The following is an 8,684-nucleotide window of genomic DNA, read 5'->3' as shown; positions in this document are numbered from 1 at the left end:
TGCCGATCCGCTCCAAAAGGGATGCCCCTAGCATTAGAGTTGTCTCTGTGCCAAAGCCTCCATATAAAGAGCAAAGAGAAGTGGCATTGCCTCTTGCCCCGGTCTCTAGGGAAGCCTCCAGATCTTACGCGATTCACTCAGACTGCTGCCCTGGAGGAGCTATAGATGCTCAAAATCCAATTCCTAAAGCGCAAGCCCATGCCTAAGCGATTGAGAGACGCGAATAGATAGGGCAAGTGCACCCTCTCAAACACTTTTTCAGCGTCCACCACCAGTAACAAGGCTTCTTCTGAGATCGATATACTATGTCTATCAAATGGCAAATACATTTAATATTGTCTGCAAACTGATGACCGGGAATAAACCCTGCCTGGTCCGGATCAATGAGGCTGGGCATCAGGGGATGGAACAGATGGGCTAGGATGCTAGCAAACAGTTTTGCGTCAATGTACAGAAGTGAAATCGGATGGTATGAGCTACACTGCTTTGGGTCTTTCCCTGGCTTAGGGATAACTGAAATCAAGGCTTGAAGCACTGATTCTGTAAGTGTGCCTATTTCAGCAAAGGAATTAAACAGATGAGTGAGTATGGGTGTGAGTTTCGAGCAGCAAGTTTTATAGAATACCGAAACGAACCTGTCCGGTCCTGGTGACTTCAGGGGCTTCAAACTAGCAATCGCTGAAATCACTTCTTCAATGCAGATGGGCCTGTCTAGTGGTTTGGCTTCTGCTATGAGAAGGAGGGTAATCACAGTAGTCTCTGAGTATGCCTGCGGGTCTGAAGGGCTTGGAGAATTGTGTGAGTACAATTTGGCATAATAGACCTGGAATGTGTCCGCAATGCTAATCACTTTGGCTGCCATCGCCCCGGAGGCCGGACTGACTTAACCGCTTGTGCAAATTGCTTACTACGGTGGTGATGTGCGAGCATATGGCATCCTTTCTTAGTCACTCCTTAGTATTTATGTTTAAGTTGTAGGCGCTCTCTCTCGAGTTGCCTCTAGATCCTGGGAGCCACGGTGAGTTTATGTATAGATTCCACTTCAAACACCGATGTCTTAGCTTTTCTCATCTTGGTGTTGTGTGCTGCTTTTACAATTAGAGGCTCATGGGCAATCGGCTTTAGAGCCTCCCAGGTCGAAAGACAGTGCAGTGGAACCATTGTTATTAAGGGCTAAATAGTCTTGTATGGTGTTTTTAAGTCGTGAGACAGTAGCCAGCGACTGGAGCATTGTCTTCCGAAGGCGCCAGGGATGCGCCTGTGTGGGGGTGGGAGAAGTGCATAGGGTTAGCGCAGTGGTTCCCAAACTGTGTGCTGTGGCTCCCTGGGGTTCCCTCAAACCTAGCAAGGGGAGCCGCGCACCAAGCACTTTAATGCATTTCATGTTGAAGGGTCTGTTGGCTTCAGTTAAGCTAATTAGACTCAAACACATGATGTAGATGATTTGTAAGTGACATGCCTAAAGCTATAAACATAGAGCTTAATTAATGGCAAGTCCTCCATATTTTACTGGATCCCCACGTTCCAACACTTCCAAAGTACGCAGAAGATGCCTGATTTATTTTGATAGACTGGTTAATAGTTTCGTTTTTTTCCAAATGCATTTTACACCAATGCAAGTTATCACGAAAGTACATTTGTCCTGTCTATTTAACACATTAAGTAGTATTAAGTATTGACATTTGTACTTGAACCATAGGTACTACCAGTACACATTTCTCTCATTACACACAATTTTCCAGACAGGTCTGCTCTCTCCTTGAGCCACAGGGAGGTAAAACACCATATATGGCATAATGTCAACATTTGGAAGCAAGAAAAAGGAACGTTAACAAAATATTATCAGAGGAATTTATTTGACCTGCATTGATTGGGGGGCAATTTTAGGGAGGAGACCGCAAAAATAAAGCTGTATGATTTTTAAAAAAATCATGAGTCACCCTGCTGAGACAGGTATGTTGGCACGTATGACTTGGGTAGAAATGGAAGTGCATGCAAATATTCTTCAAGCACAGAAACACTTTGGCAAAGGGGCCTACATGCATAGGGGTGCTATCTAGCATTGTAAGTTGGATAACAAGTTTGAAAGGGTACTCAAAAAAAAGGCATGGACAAAGAAGTGTAACTAGGAATATTTTATTAGAGGCACCGCTATAGTAATACAATACACCCTGTGTATATGATTATGATTTTTTCATCAGCTTCATCCCAATTATTTTTAGGGAGAAAAATGCAAGTACTCCCGAGGCTGGGCTTACATCCCCCCATCCTCCAAAAATAGTAACAGTGGGGAGCCACGGGCAATAGCGAATGGGTCAAGGGAGCTGCGGGACAAAAAAATTTGGAAACCACTAGGTTAGTGTTATATATGTGTGGCTCAATGGTGGAAGTGAGCACTCGTTCCCATGCAGATGGGAGGCCAAAAAGTGATCTAACTGAGCATATGTGTTATGGCCTACAGAATAAAACGTGTGGTCCCACTCACCAGGGTGCTGGGAGCACCACACATTGCGCATCCCACACTCTTACAGCCATTCATGCCCCTCCTCTTAGAGAGAGCCCCTGTATTACCAGATCTAAGAGATGAAAGGTCCTGCTCAGAATCCATCACTATGTTTAGGTCTCCACCCACCACCACCGCCGCATCTGTGGTCTGGAGCACACTGGCTAAGGCATCTTTTAGAAAGGACTCCAGTTGCTTGTTTAGGGTGTAAAGCGATGCCACCGTGAGCTGGACTGTGCCCATCCACACCCGAAGGGCCAGCAGGCAACCCTACATTTCTGCAATAGGACCCAAGACTGTACCGGAGAAGTGTTTGGAGGTGGAATGGCCACCCCCCTTCTTCCCCTTCCCCGAGGACCAGAATTGTTGTGGGAACCTGTTAGTGTGCATTCTGTGTGTTTCTTTTGGAAGTAAGTGTGTCTCCTGAAGCAGACATATGTCTCTCTGCCCGCGCTCCTACAGTGAAAGCACTGCCGATCTCTTGATAGGGTTGTTGAGGCCTCGAACATTGAGGCTAATTATCTTATTCATAAGGATCAAAGGAAAGAAAGCAAGCCCTAAAAAATCGAGCTTGTGACACCCTGGTCATCCGTGTGGTGCTAGTGGTATATAGTAGGAAGGAGATTCTACCATTGGTTCGAATGTGTGGAGGACATAACAACATTGGCTCCTCGGCAGGGGTACCCCACCAACACATCATAAACCTCAACAATGTAACAGAACAAATGAAAACGTTAATGTATGTGAGAAAGCATAGTCAATCACGGTAGGAAGGCCAATATGAAGGGGAACAACCAAGGTAGTAAGAGTCATCTAACAACATCTTGCTGTGATGCCCCTGCCCCCACCAATCCAAAGTGACCAATCCACCATAAATTCTGTGAAATTCTTCAAGTAGGAGGGTCAGCTTCTTCTCCCACTGGACCAGAAAGGGAGCGCAGCAAAGCCAACCTTTCTTTGATAATTGTGCCAGATCAAGGCAGAGGCATTCAAATATGGACCTGTGGCGCAGTCCTCTGCAGTTTCTGTCTATGGCCTTGTTTTCCTCTGGGCATCGTCGGGGGCTTGATCGCTAAGATCTAGGTTGAGGATCTTACAAGTTTCAGCCAGGGAACGTAATTGATGAATTTTGCAGTTGAGACAGAAAATATGATGAAATGATTGGCCCCATGAGTAGCCAATGCACGCTTCCCACAGATGATTAGTCACAGGCCAAATTTCCTTGCTGCGAGGTCCTGAAAGAGTTGTGTGTATGGTCCCTGAATTGCAGGTTCTGAGTGTCTCAGGCAGGAGGATGAGTGGGCTGGAGGGGAAGGCCCACTCAATGACACCGGTCAATTTTAACATTGTTCTCTGCTGTGGTGCCCAAGACAAAGCTAAACAGGGCCTGGACATAGCCCTTAAGGTCTGAGCCCTCCGCACTCATTGGAACCCACGGATGTGGATATTGTTCAGTCTGGACCTGTTATCGAGGTCTTCTGCATGGGCTTTCAAGTTGATCTGTTGGACTTGTAGTCGGATAACTTCCTGTTGGAGGGCTTCAAATTCTTCGTCTCTGGCTGCGGAGCCCTCCTCGAGGGCCACCACTCGCTCACCAATTGTGTCAATATATCAACACACCTCTCTTAGCTCCATTTGCAGGTCTGTTTTCAAAGCCTGGAGATCTTTTCGCAAGGAGGTGAAAAAAGCCTCCAGAAATTCACAAGTCACTGGACTCTCAGCTCCCTCTCCTCCGCCGGGAAGTTTCAGCTCCCCTAATGGTGCTTTGTTCCCTTGGGATTCCCCAATGCTCTTCAGGAGCAGACTACGGACTGATCGATCCTTCTTACTTTGGCCAATGCCACTGTTGCTCTCCTATTGCCTCGAGGGCAGCAGGTCACCAACCCAATTGGAGAATCACAGGGCTTAAAGTCGTTGTGCTTCTGGGAGGTGGGATGCTGAGCCCCCGATACAGACGGATAAGGCAGAGGGAGCCATAGCAGGAGAACCCCAGGGACCAGTGGTGATCTGTGGAGCTTGATGTGGGCTGGCACAGGTCCCGCAATGTTTAATGACTTCTCAGTACATCAATCCTGGTAAAATCTGTCAGGACACAGCCCCCCTTCTGAGCTATGGTGCCATATTTGCGAGGTGGAGACCTCTTAGAGCGGAGGGGCCAGTAGCGATGGTCCACTCTCACCCACCTCACGGCGCCGTTGTTGCTTTGCCTCCAGGCCCACCACGTTGATTCTGTATGCTGTTGCAGGTCAGGCTACTGGGGAGGTACACAAGCCTCACCCCCACCGGCTCAATCTACCCTGTCGTTAGGCCGCAGGTACCAGACTGCCCCAATGCAAAGTCCGTGCTAGGGTGCGGGGTGGCACCATGGGGCACACTCCTATGAAGGCCCCGGGAGTCTTCTACTGGGGGCCAGGCCTGTATAGGCAACTTTGTCCACATCTACTAGGTGGGGGGACCGTTATGTATGGCCCTGCGACCTCAAATCCCATAGGCCTCCAATGGGAGCCCTACAGGTCTCTGCTGTGCTGCCTGTGATCAGTCCACTCCCCGGCCTGCTGCTCATGCCCTTGCATCTGACGAGGCCCCTTCCCTCCTGCTCCTCACCTCCTCTGATAGCGTAAAGCTCCAGGGGTCCCCACTTCTTTCTTGCAAGTGGGTGCTAATGCAGCTACAGGGCCCCAGCCCACAATGACAGGCCGCTCGCTCCCTCTCCTCAGATCCGCCAATGTGGGCTGAATGATGTTCTGTCACCCGGCTGTCCCGGGTGCCAATCACTCATCTCAGCGGGGAGAACTCTGTTTCTGTGAGCCCCAGGGTCAGCCCCTGTGCTTCGCTGTGCGAAACGTTGCCGAGGCAAATAGCTCTAGGCCTCCACTGCGGGCTCCGTTAATGCAAGCTATGCTGCTGTTATGCTGACTACTCCCAGATGGGGGGACTTCTTAAGTGGCGCAGCAACCTTGAGCTCCTGGCAGTCTTCAGTGTGGGCTCCCTCAGCCCAGCTGCTTCACCTACGGCCAGGCCACCCCCAGGCCTGCTGCTCGTGCACCTGGGAACCAGTAACGCCCAGCCCTGCCCGCTCATCCCCACCCAGCAGTGCGATGCCTCCAGGGGCACAACGTCTTCTCCGCGAGCGCAGATGCAGCCACAGGGCCCCTCCCGCTATATATTTAGGTAGCCCGCACTCACCTCTGGGGTCTAGCAAGGCGGGTCAGACACAGGCAATGCCCTCACTGTGTGCGGATGCCGACAGGGCTGTGGGGCCCCTGCCCACCAATCACATGGAGTCTGCTTTCAATTCTGGAGCCCAGCAGAGCCGGCCAACTGCAAGCGACACCTTCTCTGCAAGCGTGTGCCAGAATGGCTGCAGGGCCCCGCCCGCCGCTTCCAGGGAACCCGCCCTCATTGCTGGGGTCCGTGAAGACAGGCTGGCTGCCGATCACGAGCTCAACAGTCAGGGGCGCCGATTGCTTGTGTCCAGGGGGCCACTTGTGCTTCTGCGGTTCCTTGGGCCAGCGCTTGAGTACCGCCATGGGGTGGACCCTCGGGGCCAGTGTCTGGATGGGTTGGGTGCCGTGGCAATGCTTTTAGGCCTGACGGGGATGGCGCACACCCAAAACATGTCTCTTCACACCGCCATCTTGGCCACACCCCTGGTCGACTTTTTATGACTTTCTACTGAGCCAAGTCAGGATTGGCGTGTCACTCAAAAGCTGTGACACTTCCCATTTTTTGACATTTGGAACCTCTCAATCTTTTCATTGACCACTGTAGTTGTGCTGCTATGTAGCACAACTCATACCTGGGGGCCCTTAGACACCCATCGAGCCATTGGGCATTGTACTTTTTGTAGCGTAACCCTTTTCTTGTCACATCCCATTTGAGGTTAGAAAGAAGGCTAGGCAACTTCTTGAAAAAAGATTGTGGGGGATCACCAGCAAGGCCGTAAAAAAGTATTGCAGTCTAGGCATTTTTAGCATTTTAGCTATTGCCACTCGGTCTACCGGCAAGAACGGGAGGGGAGATCCAGAAGGCACGGAACTAAGGATCGAGATGAGGGATTTGCCTAGGTTACCTTCAATGAGGTTCTGTGTTTTGTAAAATATCTGTACGCCTTGATATTTGAAAGTGTTGAATCTCCAGATAAGTCTGGTTGGGGGAGTCGACGGCCTCTGATATGAGTGGGATAAATCCCAAGGGGAAAAGGCAAGACTTGGCCCAGTTGATTTTAGGGACTGAGAATCTCCCAAAGGTTCCCAGCCTTTCATCAAGTAGTGTAGAACCCTGGGCATAAAACTCCTCTATGCTCGCGGAGTTTGTGGATTTTTATCTGCTCCGCGTTCCGTGTAGAACACGGAGTTATCAAAAACTCTGCGCTTCGCACTGGAGTGGAGGTTTTTTTTGTGTTTGCGTGCTCAAAATGGGGTTTTGCATGTGCGGGAGCGACCTACTGGAATGGCTGCGATTGCCGACGAGATTTCCCATCCTTTTGCGAGCACCACGAGATTTGGTAGCCTGCTGCATGCTCCCGCAAGAGTGTGCGATCGCGAACACGTTATTCGGGCCCGCCATCGGAGTTACGGTGGAAGGTGTGTGAAGATCGCAAGCCTGAACATGCAGAATTTGCAATATGGAGGACAATCACTCTCGAGCAGCATCAAAACCTTCTCAAAATAATGATTTGAATAAAAAAAAACTCCTCAGATTGACATTTGGCTGAACTTTTTTGTGCAAGGAGTCCTTTTTCGTTTTTTACTTTTTTTAAGAGGAAGGAAGTCAACTTCATGTTCCTGTCCAACAGGCTCCTCCCAGTTCTTTGTCCATCTCCTGTTCAGTATTCATTTGGATTTGGAGCTGGAAGTATTCCTATCTGTGTCTGCTGCATCATATATCATTGTATTTGAAGACTTTTGGTTTTGAGATTTCACAAGTAAGTTTGAAAAGTGGTGTTGTTTGTTTGTTTGGGGCATTGTACCTACATTTGTTTTTACTTTTTATCATTTTTTTTAAATGTATTGTGGTGGGTGACCTGTAGTTTCAGTAGGGGTCTAGTTCAAGTTGTTTCTTTGTATGTAATTTTTCTTCTAGTTTTCTTTTATAAAGGAAACATGTTGCAAAGTTCACTACATTTTGTACACCTTTTGAAATCAATTTGCAATATTTATTTAATTCATTAGCTAGCCCAGTAGTCTGCCAATAGGCCTTTCAGCCAGTAGGTCCGGAACTGTTTCTGTGGTGTCTGTTGAATTTAAACATAATTTAGGGCATGGATGGCATTGGATTGAAATGCAAAATGTTTTTTGTTTTTTTTCACTTTTTTTCATGTGTGTTAAATAAACGCCTTTGTTGGATGTGTGTGATTGTTGTGTAACTTGCAAACCTTTTTTAGCCTTGTGTATTTTCAGTTTGGGCATTGTTGTATAAAAGCTGTGTTATTTAGCATGCCTCCTTTGTCTGGCCAGTGTGTGAGTGTATTTGTTTGTAGCATTTGCCTTGGCTGAGCCTCTCTATGTGGCCAGAAGCCATTTTGTAAAGTCTGTGTCCATAATGGGCCTGCTTGAGTTCATTGTTTTTCAGGCCTCCTTTTTGTTGTTGTTGTTGTTGTGAGTGACCATGTTGCTGGTTGCCATTTTGTGGTGGTGGTAGTGCTTTTGCCATTGACCTGCATATCTTCTTTCCTTTGTTCCTCTTGGCTTATTGCTTCTTGTTGTGGCCTGCCTGGCCATGTGGCTGACGGCCATTTTGTAAAGGCAGCCAGTGTGCAGTGCCTTTGCCACAGGCCTGCATTGTCTGTCTTACTCTTCTTGCTGTTGTGGCTCACCTAGCCTTGCGGCTGGCGGCCATTTTGTGAAGGCAACCAGTGTGCTTTTGCCATAGGCCTGCATTTTCTGGGTTCTGTGGTGTACTTGGTACACCAGGTTGGGAGCGGCCAGATGGCGCCCCTACAGCCCAAGATTGAAACCATCCTGGCTTGGGAGCCCCCCAAAACCCAGACAGAGCTTAGAGCCTTTTTAGGACTCACTGGGTATTACAGGAGGTTTGTCAAGGGGTATGGTAACATTGTTGCACCCTTTGCAGAGCTAACTTCCAGGAAGCAGCCCAAGAAAGTGATTTGGACTGACACCTGTCAGAATGCTTTTGAGGCTCTGAAAGCTGCCATGTGCATGGTGCCCGTGCTCCTGGC

This window comes from Lissotriton helveticus, chromosome 4_1 (genome assembly GCF_964261635.1).
Source record: "Lissotriton helveticus chromosome 4_1, aLisHel1.1, whole genome shotgun sequence".
Taxonomy (NCBI): domain Eukaryota; kingdom Metazoa; phylum Chordata; class Amphibia; order Caudata; family Salamandridae; genus Lissotriton; species Lissotriton helveticus.
The sequence above is the reverse complement of the archived record's forward strand: the minus strand, read 5'-3'. Positions refer to the sequence as shown.